General features: G+C 43.5%; 1 protein-coding gene across 1 annotated transcript in view; it reads right to left on the bottom strand.

Annotated features, from left to right (window-relative positions):
• FSCN1 (fascin actin-bundling protein 1) overlaps positions 1-12,061 on the bottom strand; it is a 29,292-nt gene that overhangs the window by 16,031 nt on the left and 1,200 nt on the right. The gene's annotated exons all lie outside the window — the stretch shown is intronic.

The following is a 12,061-nucleotide window of genomic DNA, read 5'->3' as shown; positions in this document are numbered from 1 at the left end:
TCCGCTGCATAATAGTGCAGCTTAACATAAAGTACAGTGCAGAGAACACGGCCGGCGGCTATCTGAGCGCCGGCCGTGTTCTCTGTATGCCTCTCCCTGCCCCCTGCGGTCACCTCCGCTGCGCGGCTCTCCCTCCGCTCTACGGCGGCGCCATTTTCAAATAGCCGGCACTTACTGTGTAGATGCGGCTGTCACACTGACAGCGGCATCTAACCACTCCGTATGCAGCAGGGGTCGGCTACTGTGTGTAGCAGACCCCCCGCTGCCGGTGTCTCTCTGATAATAGAGTCCGGCTTGGCCACACTCTGTTATCAGGGAAATGATTTATGCAGCGGAGCCGGAGCTGGGGCGGCTGGGGAGAGAAGACTGAGAGCAGGAGGACAGAGGAGGCGGGTGGATGTGCAGCACATGTGAGGATCCAGCCGGCTGGCAGGTGGGGGAGGTGGCCGGGGCTGTGAGAGCAGACATCAGTGATGTGGGGGGTGGGTGGGGGGGGGGGGTTTTACTTGCTCTGGCTATAGTGTGTGTGGGATCCTGTGTAACCTCCTCTTCCTCAGCAATCTTGGTGATTGGTGCAGATAGCAGCTGTGTGGGCAGTCAAGGTATCTGATGCAGCAGAGCTGTCTTAGTGATAGCTGATGTAGCAGAGCTGTCTTAGTTATAGCTGATGCAGCAGAGCTGTCTTAGACAGATATCACTAACTTTATTTTTAACGCAATAAAATAAAAAAATTGTCCAAAAATTGGTATCACTGTAATAGTGCAGGGGTATTATATTTCTACCACTGTATTTTGTTTTGTTTTTTTATACTTTACTAAGTATCGAACTGGTATTGAGTATCAAAATAAAAAAGTTAGTATCGGTATTGAACTCAAAATTCTGGTATCGTGACATCACTAGTGCCTTCACACGTACCGAATCAGCAGCGGATTTCATACTGCAGATCCTAGTATAGTGAAGGCCTATAGGGTCACATACCCGCAGCGGAATTTTATTCCGCTGCAGACATGTGACCCGGCCCCTTTAACCCCTGGCCGCCTGCAGCCCCGGCCCAAAGCATACATTACCCGCTCTGCGCCGCAGCTGTGTGAAGCTCCCGGCTCCCCTCGTTTCTCATGAGCCAATCAATGCTGCACTGATTGGCTGATAAGGAGCGATGGGAACCGGGAGCTTCACACAGCCGTGGCACCGAGCAGTTAATGTATTATCTGGGCCGGGGGCAGCCCTGGAGCATACTGCTCCAGGCTCCTGCTTGCTTCGGAGCCTCCCGACATCTCCCAGCAGACAGCCAATAAGTGCGCTTCGGCGGGGCAGTGCACTGATTGGCTGACTGTCTGGAGATGCTGGGAGGCCCCGAAGCAAGCAGGAGCCTGGAGCAGTTGATGTATACTCCGGGTCGGGGCTGCGGGCGGTGGGGGTTAAAGGGGCCGGGATACATATCCGAAGCGGAATGCAAATAATTCCGCTGCGGATATGTAACCCATAGACCTTCACACTACATGGATCTGCAGCGGATTTTGCTGCAAACCCACAGCGTGAAATCCACTGCGGATCTGGTACGTGTAAAGGCACCGATTTTTTTTCCTGATTAATAATGTTGCAAAAAATACATTAAAAATCAGCAATTCTTGTTTTTTTCTCACCCTTATTTCATGCTGCTCACCAAACGGTGAAAAATTATTTTTTTTTACACTTTTTATGATACCGTAGGGGACTATTACATTCAATGATTAGATTGCATATACTAGCCAATAGTATACCTACACACTGTGGCTCAGCTCTGGAGCTCACTTCATAGAGCTTCTGCACATTATGACGTGCCAATTCATCATGATGTGTCACAAATACCATGATGTGTCACGTGTACCATACATATACAGTGGTACCTTGGTTTAAGAGCATTGCTTTGGTTTAAGAGCTCTCTGTATTGGGCGGGAGGGTGAGGGGCATGGTCTGTATAGCAGGGTCTACAGCACTGTACTCTGACCTAGGAAGCCTTCTTTACCTTCCAAATCATAGCAGATCCACTTCAGGCTGGTGCTTGCTTCAGGGGACAGGACTGTGGAGGTAATCTCTTTATAGGTGTAACCTCTCTCCCCGGAGAGTTCTGCATGTACACACATATGCCCTGCTCATTCCTCCCTGCAGTCTCTGTCAGCCCTTGTTTCCCATCCCCTCCATTCCTGCTATCATGTGCCTGCTCTCACACTCCGCTATACACACTGCTGCTATAGTGTGCCTGCACTCATACTCAGCTATACACACTGCTGTATAGAAAAGTTTCTGTCACTGTCTGCCTGCACAGCTCTGCGATTCGCACTTGATTGGACCATGCTGAACACACCCCTTCCCTATTGCTGTCACATGACCACACAGACCTCTGGCAGCAGCTCTGCTTTTCTATTCTAGCCTGTTGTACTACGCTACTGCATTATGGGGATCTGCAGTTCCATCCTGTATCTACAAACTGCTGCTGTTTTTCTCAGGTTTATGCACTTACTATACATTATACTCCATATGCTGATTGCTATACTGTACAGTACGTGTACACTACGGTATCCCGACAAACCAGTTGCAGATCCTGCAGCTTGCGGCCACGCACATTTCCACCCGTTGCAGAGACTCCATTCTATGCATGGCGGATTCCGCCGTCTGTTCAATGAAGGAACTTGTTTATTCGTTGAACAGACAGCAAGGTGGTGGCGGCTTGTAAATTTGGAATATGTTTTATTTAACATAATTCATCACTATAGATCTAGTTTGCTTTGTGACACCACCCCTTTTGAGATTTACTTGCATTTAGCGTTGTGGATCATTATTTAAACAACCATTAATAACATGCCAAAGCATTCAAGTGTAAAAATTTGCACATGTCCCTTATACTCAAGATTAGAGATGAGCGAGTAGTAAAATATTCGAAGGCTTGAAATTCGATTCAAATAGAGTGATGTTCAATCGAATATCAAACCCCATTAAAGTCAATGGGGGGGGGGGGGGGGAAGCTGGTTTCTTGGAAACCTAAATGCCACCACTTGGGAGGTCAACAAATGGAATGCAAGGGAAGCAGTATTAAACCACAGGTAGTGGTATTAGCGGTCCCCGGCAGTAATACGGCTTCCTGTAATAGAACGAAAATTAGCTGTTTTAATATTGATATTTTTCGTTTACACAAGCAAAACTGAAACAAAAAAAATGCTATTTCAATATACCGTTAATATTATATATTTATAGTATATTTAATAGAAACTGCATTTTTTTCCTTTGTTTTGCTATTGTAAACAAAAAAAATCATTAAAAAAAAAGTTTTCTGATTTAATTAAATATTTCCTGCTATAATGGAAAAGACAGGAAGGAGATCTATTCCATTATAGTCCCCAACAGGCTATAAGTTTGTTTAGATAAAAGTTTCCGATCAGATACTCGATCAAAACAAATCTTTTGAGTAATGCAATACCCAATGTTTTGGAATATTTTTTTTAAAAAAAGAGTATTGCTGGACTACAAAAGTTCCTGGAAGTCTGTTTTAATGTCCAGGCAACCTCAGTCTGAATTCTTCACAGGACCTTACAGTTACAAGGTTTTGACATCTGATATAATTAGGCAAGGTTGTTTCTCATGATCTAGGTGTTATCAGGTTTTCATGCTCTAGGTGCTATCAGGTGCTTATATGTTTATATGCAAGCATTTGATTTTGTTTTTTTGCAAGCGTTGTGCATGCTCAGGTTCATTCGAGCCCAAACATTGGGCATTTGACTCCACCTGGAGAGCTTAATTTTATCCATGTTTTTCTGGCAGCCCTAAGGCTGCACCTAACTTTTTCAGGCAGAAAGAGTCAAATGCCCAACACTCATAGGAACCAGAGCGCACTTAAGGCCCGCTCGTTTCTAATAAGTGTAATTGAAATTGCCTAATTGATCACTAAAAAATGTGTCAATTGTTACCTGTATGGATGTATGAATTTACAAAGATCTGAATAGAAACATAGAAGATTGTCATCAGAAAGAGCCCAACTGGTCCATCTAGTCTGCCCTTTTGGCATGTCCCTTATTATTTTAGGATAGATATATGTTTATCCCAGACACATCTAAATTCTCTTATTGTAGATTTACCAGCCACATTTGCTGAAAGTCAATGGTACCCCGAATTCCCAGCCGGTCTCCCATGCTGGTACTTGCCGGGCCTTAGAGTCCTATTAGACAAAGCGATTTTTAACACTTAACGATAATTGATCGCAAAGGAGATTATTTATGGTTAACCTGAAATCGTTCACCATATTACACAAAACGATAGTAGTTTATGCTGCGTTTACACGGAACGATTACCATGTGAATTCGCACGATAACGGTCTATTTCGAATGATAATCGTACGTGAAAACGCAGCAATCAATCAACGATTGATCTTTCAAAAGGTTCGTGGATCGTTTGGAAAAAATTCGCAGATCATTCCATGTGAACAGTCGTTCGCCGATTTAACCAATGTGTGAGATAGGCTTTAAGCGATCGCAAAACGAATTTCAGTACGATATATCATACAGTCTAAACGCTGATCGTTATGAAAAAAACCCGTTACTCCGACATTGTTAATCGTACGATCGGGTGAATTATCGTTCCGTGTAAACGTAGCATCACTCCATCTGATCCCAGCAAAAGAAGAAACAATGTGCAATTACACTGAACGATTAGTGAACCAATGCGGAATTAGCGATGATTTTAGGATCAGCTCTAAATCAACAATCAGTGACACAAAAATTTTTCAATTTTTGCCTAATATTACACAGGACGATTATAGTGAAAATGTGACCGTTCTAACAATTTTCCACACGATAAGTCTCGCATAATATGGCCCTTAAGCAGTGTAGCAGTCTGCGATGTAACGAGGGCAGACACCTTCAGTTTAGAAGGGCCGTTGAATAAAGGCTCAGTTTTTCAGCACCTATCTGCTGGACGTTTTTTCCTGTTTCACCATAAACTTAGATTAAGTGCAGTGCAGGATGATTTTACAGACCATGTAAAGTCCATGCAAGTAGAAATACCAAGACCAGGTGTTTAAAAGACTGGTAAATGTACAAAAACAGGATATCCGTACTTCCTCTTCCTATCTGGATACTTTTAGCAACAGAAGAGCATGAAATGGATGTGTGCATATTGCCACAAAAGGAAGAAACAAATGCCTGCCAGATAATTGTACAGGAAGTAAAAAAGGAAGAACACCCACAAATGCTCATATTCAACATTGTTTAAAGTCCAATAACAATTTGGACTTTAAGGTTTGTCCTATAAGGAATAATTTAAGATTAACTTTTTCTTTTAAATTACATATCCAGACTGCCTATCAATATACATCAATGGGCAGGAAGCCATGTGACAGTGACAGTTTTAGCAGCTTAGGTTTTGTGAAACAGACAAGTGGTGTGTAAACAAGAGAAAACTTGGGAATAGGTAAACCCTTTGGGGGAAAGAACCACAATGCTATCACGCTATTAGTCGATGTAATGAGTCTCCTCTGACTAATACAGCTGGCTACTGAAAATATTGCATCATTAGTGTCAATACCAACTGTTCAGAGAACCTCTAAAGGCGCCTTTCACACATCAGTATTCTACAGACAGTATAGTATACCTATTGATATAAGTGGACCCTTTTACACAGAGTTGCTATGCATCTGTAAAAGGGCCGTGATCTGTGTTGCAAAAAAAATACTGGAAGCCACTAAACTGTCCGTAATAGCGTCAGAAATCCTCTATTCTCTATGAATGGGTCAGTGCTGATGGGGATGGCTACAGTTTCACATCAGTAGTGCGGTCTGAAGTTGTGGGTCTGAGGCTGGGGACAGCTCTACAGATATGTGAAAGTCGCCCGAGGGTCCTTTCAAAACCTTCGGCCATCCGTGGCTGCAAACAAGCACCAATGCAGTCATTACACAGAACAAATAATCGAGCAGTCAGGTCGCACAAAAATTCCCGGTATTGTTTGTGCAGCAATTTAAATTCATGCATTCATTTTTTTGTATATTATGGGGCCAACCATCTTGCTTTTTAAAGAGCTTTGAGAAATATGCTTTAAAGCAAGCCCCATGGACCATAGACTACAACATACAGAGTTGAAAAGCTGGACATTGCTGGGAAATCTTTACAGAACAGGAAGTTTTCAGGACCTTATGTCCATAATCCAGAAAAAAAAAAAAATAGTTCATAGTGCATCTAAAATACACATCTGTGTTTTTTGCAGACAGTACATCTGTAACATCCGCAAAAACTGCGGATCCCATAGATTTCTATCGGCTGGTCCGTACAGCAGTTAAGGGCCACACTAGGACATGCTGATGCGTAAAAATGCGGATAGTGTGAATAGCCCAATAGAAATGCAGATCTGCAATTATGGACAAATCCACAGCATGTGTGAAGGAAGCCTTAGACATAGTGACCTATCAACAATTGCATGGTTAAATAAATCAGTCTGACAAGCTCTAGAGAAAGACAACGTCTCTATTACAGTCTATTACATTCAACAAAAACTCAAAAACTAACAGAATTCTCATGATCTTTCATTAGCCAAACCGCTACATAACATCTGCTGCTGGAGATATATAATGTTCTTTGCCATTTATTGTAATACATAATGTCTAACAGGATAGGACAAAGTTGCCAATACATGCAAATTGTTTTATTAAATACTTTATTTTTGCTGTTTTTCCTCCACACACATTTTAGCAATGCACATGTTCCAGTGGATCTGATCATATTAGTACAAGTTTTACCACTGTCTGCATCCACCCAATCAAACCTGATCAGCAGGATCAGAGCTGCGCAGTCAGGACAAAGTATAAAAGTTAAATTCACACACTGCAGCCCACAATTTCATGGACTCATTCATAAGTAATAGGTGATCTGTGTGGCCCATATGAGCCCTTATTTTTTGCAAAACCAATTGTACTTTGCAGTACGTGGCACCTTAAAGAGACTCTGTACCCACAATCTACCTCCCCAAACAGCTTGTACCTTTGGATAGCTGCTTTTAATCCAAGATCGGTCCTGGGATCCGTTCAGCAGGTGATGGAGTTATTGCCCTAAAACAACAACTTTTAAACTTGCAGCCCTGTGTCAAATTGGCGTGGCCTAGAGTGTCTGTGCCCTAGCGTTGCATCGCCCCTCGTCATCATTAGAAATGGCCCTGGGCATAATTCTCTCTCTTCCTCACTTGTCTGAACACTGCACAGGTGCCTTAACAACCCAGCACCCGTGCAGTGTTCAGATAGGTGATAAATTGGAGAAAAAAAATGCCTGGAGCATTCTTTATGGTGAAGAGGGCGAGGAGGAGGGACGGAGAGGCGGTGCAAGCCTAATGCACAGACCCTCTAGGCCACGCCAATTTTACAAAGGGCTGCAAGTTAAACAGTTGTTTTCTAGGACAATAACTGCATCACCTGCCAAACGGTTCGGCCACGCTGGTAGCAGCCAGGGGCGGTGCTGTACAGAGAGGACTTGCATCGTGAGACCTCCCTGTACATCCCTGGAAGTCAAAATGGGTTAGGGGGTAAAACAAAACAAAACTTCGACTGGTGATAGGTGCCTGTCTCCCCCTTTCTAGTGAAGGTGAAAATTAGTGGAGGTTGATCACACACAGTGTTCTACACTTTCTTGATAAGCCCACCTGTTGCTGACATATGTGAGTTTAAAGTTTTTCTAACAATTCGGTTACAGTAAGTCAGTGGGGCGGGAACTTATAATATTGTGGGCGCCACAGCCAGATTAGCGGTGAATTCCACAATGTGGGTGGAAGTTTGGGTCTCCAGGACTACAAACACGAATGAGACTGTGTGCGACACCTATTCTGACCCAATGAGGGTCACGTGTATTATGGTCTCATGCGTGTTTGTGGCCATGGATACACAAACTTCCACCCACCGCATGAAATTCACAGTTGATCCGGCAGCAACCCTCACGAAAGGTACACTTTAAAATTAATTTGTCAGCTCTGTACCAGGTATTGTGACATTAAAATTAATACCACACTTTTAGCTTTTCTGATTGCTGTATGTAAAGTTCTAAAAGTAGATTTGCTAGCAACTGAAGAGTCAAACTGGTGGTGCCAAGCTGTAGATGTCACTGACAGGACTGAAAGTTGAGCCATGTACCCTAATCAAGAAGGGCAGGGCAATTACCTGCCACCCCACCTCCTTGCCCCTCCCTCACTGCTCCTACTTGTTGTACATGAAAAGAAAAAAAGGAAACACAGTGGCGCTGCATGTGCAAGCGGATTAACCTTGTGAGATGTGTATGTGCAAATTCACACATATGCACACTAACCTGGTTAGGTCGTACGTATTAGGCACGACTCTAATCTAGGCTTGTAGGTGTATAAGAAGGGCTGCTGCCTTCCACCTTCCGATTTCCCTGGATGTGGGATCGGGACCAAAATCCAAATAACCTTGCAACAATGGTGGATTCTCTGCCTCTTGACTGAAGTGGAGTGACTGTGCCAGGAGGTTTGAGCACCAAGGAGTCCACCATTGTTGCAAGGTTATTTTGATTTTGCTCCTACTTGTTGACATACAGGGCTGAAGGCTGTACATCAATCCTTAAAGGCTGTAGCAGGTGTGCGGCTGCAGCTCAGCACCACTAGTTTGACTGTATGCTTCTAACAAAGAGGTACTTTAATAACTCTCTACCTGGTATGGAGCCGACAGATTCACTTTTATTTTAACATTGCAAGTGAATATCAGGTTATACAGTCAGGGTGTAAGCTACCATTTGATGTAGAACATTTAGGGTAGCTTCACACGTACCGTATCGCTGCGCTTTTATTTTCACATGATTTTCATGTGAAAATCAAAACTTGTATGTAAAAAAAAAAAACAACAAAAAAAAAAAACAACAAAAACGCAGCGATACGGTACGTGTGAAGCTACCCTTAAATTGTTGCAGGCACTGGAGAATGTGCTAGATGATAGATATGCATGTGGCTTGTCTACAGATGTTTTCTATATAATCCAGCGGCAGGAATGCATGCAGCTTCAGTCTGAACACTGTTTTATCACCAGCTCATAAACCAGTTTCAAACATAACAGATGGTGAAGTCTGTGATGGTCTGTCTGTGATACGGAAAAGAGAGTATCAAAGAAAGGGTCCTTATAGACCTCACGGTTTCTCGGCCACAGTGGCTGCAAATGGGACCCAAGCAGCAAGACTGGCGCTGATTTGCAGTGCCTTTACACGGCGCAAGTAATCGAGCACCCGGGCTGCGCAACTGATCACTGATATCGTTCGTGCGGCCATGGAAAATGACAGCACAAATGTGTGTGTGGATATATAGTGCTGTCAGTTTCCAGATCATAAGCAGCCTATACTTACCAGGGTGCTTGTGATCCAGCATCTGGCTTCTCCTGTCCTCTGGCTGTATCTTCAGGCCCGCCTCCTCCAGCTGTCAATCATTTTGGAGGCAGCAGCGCCCTGAAGATACAGTTGGCGGCCAGAGGACTGGAGAAGCCAGATGTTGACCACAAGCAGTGCTGTAGTATACACTGCTGCTTGAGATTTGACAGCATAAAATATACACAAAAATAGTTTTAAAAAAAGCTTTTTTACATCAGCAGTCTCTGAAGGGAGGAGGTGGGAGGGGGAAACAGAAAAATGAGCTCTGGTAAATGCCCACCCCCCTCCTAGGGAGAAGTAGGTGGCAGAGCACTCGACCGCTGGGCACAGTACATACAGTAACCTGTATTAATTGTATATACAGCACAGTGTGAGTTATGATGATGTTGTATGAAGGTAAGGGTATTAGGTACGGAGGATCCCACCACTAGACCCCGGGTGGAGGCTTTTTCAAGCCATTTAAATGCCAGTGTCAGTTTTGACAGCAGCATTTAAAGGATTAATTAGCCGCTGGCTAATAGTCAGGGACGGTGTTGTACAGGGAGGACTTTCTTCTACATCCCCTAACCCATGGTGACAGCAAAATAACTTAAGGTGTTAGACACTAATAAAATAGTATCTTAGGCACCGGAATGCTGTCAGTTCGGGTCATCAGATCTGCAGTTAGGTCTGGATTTCTGAGCATAATACAGACACAAAAATGTCTGTATTACATTTGTGTGAAACCAGCCCAAAAGGGAATCGGACACCACTAGCTCAACCCCAATGCTGAGTTTACAGTTTTCCATGGAGGCACAGGTAGTCTACAGAGCCTAGAATACAGCAAAAGCAAGAGTACTCGATTTTACAGAAAGTTTTGTATTGTTGAAAGAGTTCCCCATTTTGAGGAAGGGGGGGGGGGGGAGGTTCACACGCAGCTTTTGGTGGCAGTTTTTCATTAAGTTTTTTGAGCCAAACCAAAAACGGTAAATAGGAAATATAAAGAAAGGACTTCGACCACTCTTCCCTGCTTAACCTACATCTAGCTTTAGCTAGAAAAAACTGCCACAAAATACAATGCTTTTTAAATGGGTATTAACAATTAACTGTCCTCCATTTTATAACCAACTAGATTTGCAAATCACTTTATTTACTAAAATGTACTCCTTACCCCTAAAAAACTGTTCTAAAATATTGGCCACTACTCCACAATTTGCCTGTAGTCAGGGGAAATCGGTCTAGTAACAGCTGGATGAGGACAAAGTACAGGAAGTGAAGCCTGGTAGAACATGTGCCTTGTGCAAGACGCCTGCTCCACATGATGCACACTGCTCCACAAAGGTAAATCAAGGACATCACCCATCTCTTGTCACCCATAAAGCTCAGGGTAGCTGTCCATTGTGCAAATACCTGTGTGCCTACTGTTGTATGTTTACAAATCACCTTTAGCTTCTCAACAGAAACAATTGAGTGACTAATGTAACCCTTTGTTTGCCATTATGCTGCTTTTCTTTGCTTTCTGCTCAAACTGTAGCTTGCAAACCCAGTGCATCACTTACCCCTTCTCCTTCTCCATGCCTAGTACTGTACAAAACATAAGCCAAGCAGAGTGCAAACATTTCAGTCTAGCACACTTGCTTTTGCATCAGATTATGGCATAAGAGGGAGAAGTAGGTGAAAAACAAATAGAGAATTAGAAAAGGAATCACTGGCTCCATGAACATCAAACTATAAAATACATGTAGGTGATTGTAAAGACATGAGCTCTATATAGTTTGGACACTACTATATGTTGCATTAGGGGCTATTTAAACAGAAGCCCATTCACTACTAAGCAGAAAGGAAGACAGACAATCAGGAGTCAGCACTCGGCCAGGAAGCTCCCAGGTCTCTCATAGACATAATGAACAGATGGTGGTGACTCAGCAGGATGCTGGGATCAATGGTTTGTACCAGAGATGGCATAGTCTCCTCACTGGGGTGTGTACAGGAGGGGAGACCTCATAAACCAAGCAATAGTACAGTAGCTGCAGGGCTGAGCCCATCCATTGTGCAGCTGAGAACCCTGCCCTGTCTGCTACCATATCAGGCAGATGAGCACACCGTGTATATTTATATATATATACTATATATATATATATATATATATATATATATATATATATATATATATATATACACACACACACACAGGGCCGTATTTACCACTAGGCACCCGTGGTCTGGTGCCTAGGGCAGCACCTTTCAGGGGGGCAGCACCAGGGAGAAGAAAACAACATTTTTTTTCCTAGTCTCCCACCTCCTGTTCAAACTTGCCAGTAAATCTGGTGTCTTTTTTAGGGGGGTGTGGGACTATGGTCTCATTTGTCAGTTCTGGTATGGCGGTGTTATCCAGTCACAGTATGGCAGCATTGTTAGGGTTTGGTGTTGTGGTGTTAAATGTGACACCTGGAGCTATTGCCTACCAATCTACCAATCCTGATGCTAATTAGTGAGTTAAGATGGGGCGTCTTCAGGTCTAGTGCCTAGGGCAGCAGCAGCTGTTAATACGGCCCTGTATATATATATATATATATATATATATTATACATTATACACACACACACACATACTATGTGGCACACAGGGCATCTATGTGGGGCAGAACGTGTCCTCTTCCCCGGCTCCATTCACTGCTTTGCAGAGAAAATCAGAACGGCCCAAACCATAGA

The sequence above is a fragment of the Dendropsophus ebraccatus genome, chromosome 9 (genome assembly GCF_027789765.1).
Source record: "Dendropsophus ebraccatus isolate aDenEbr1 chromosome 9, aDenEbr1.pat, whole genome shotgun sequence".
In the NCBI taxonomy this organism is placed as follows: Eukaryota; Metazoa; Chordata; class Amphibia; order Anura; family Hylidae; genus Dendropsophus; species Dendropsophus ebraccatus.
This window is presented reverse-complemented; position numbering and strand designations above follow the sequence as displayed.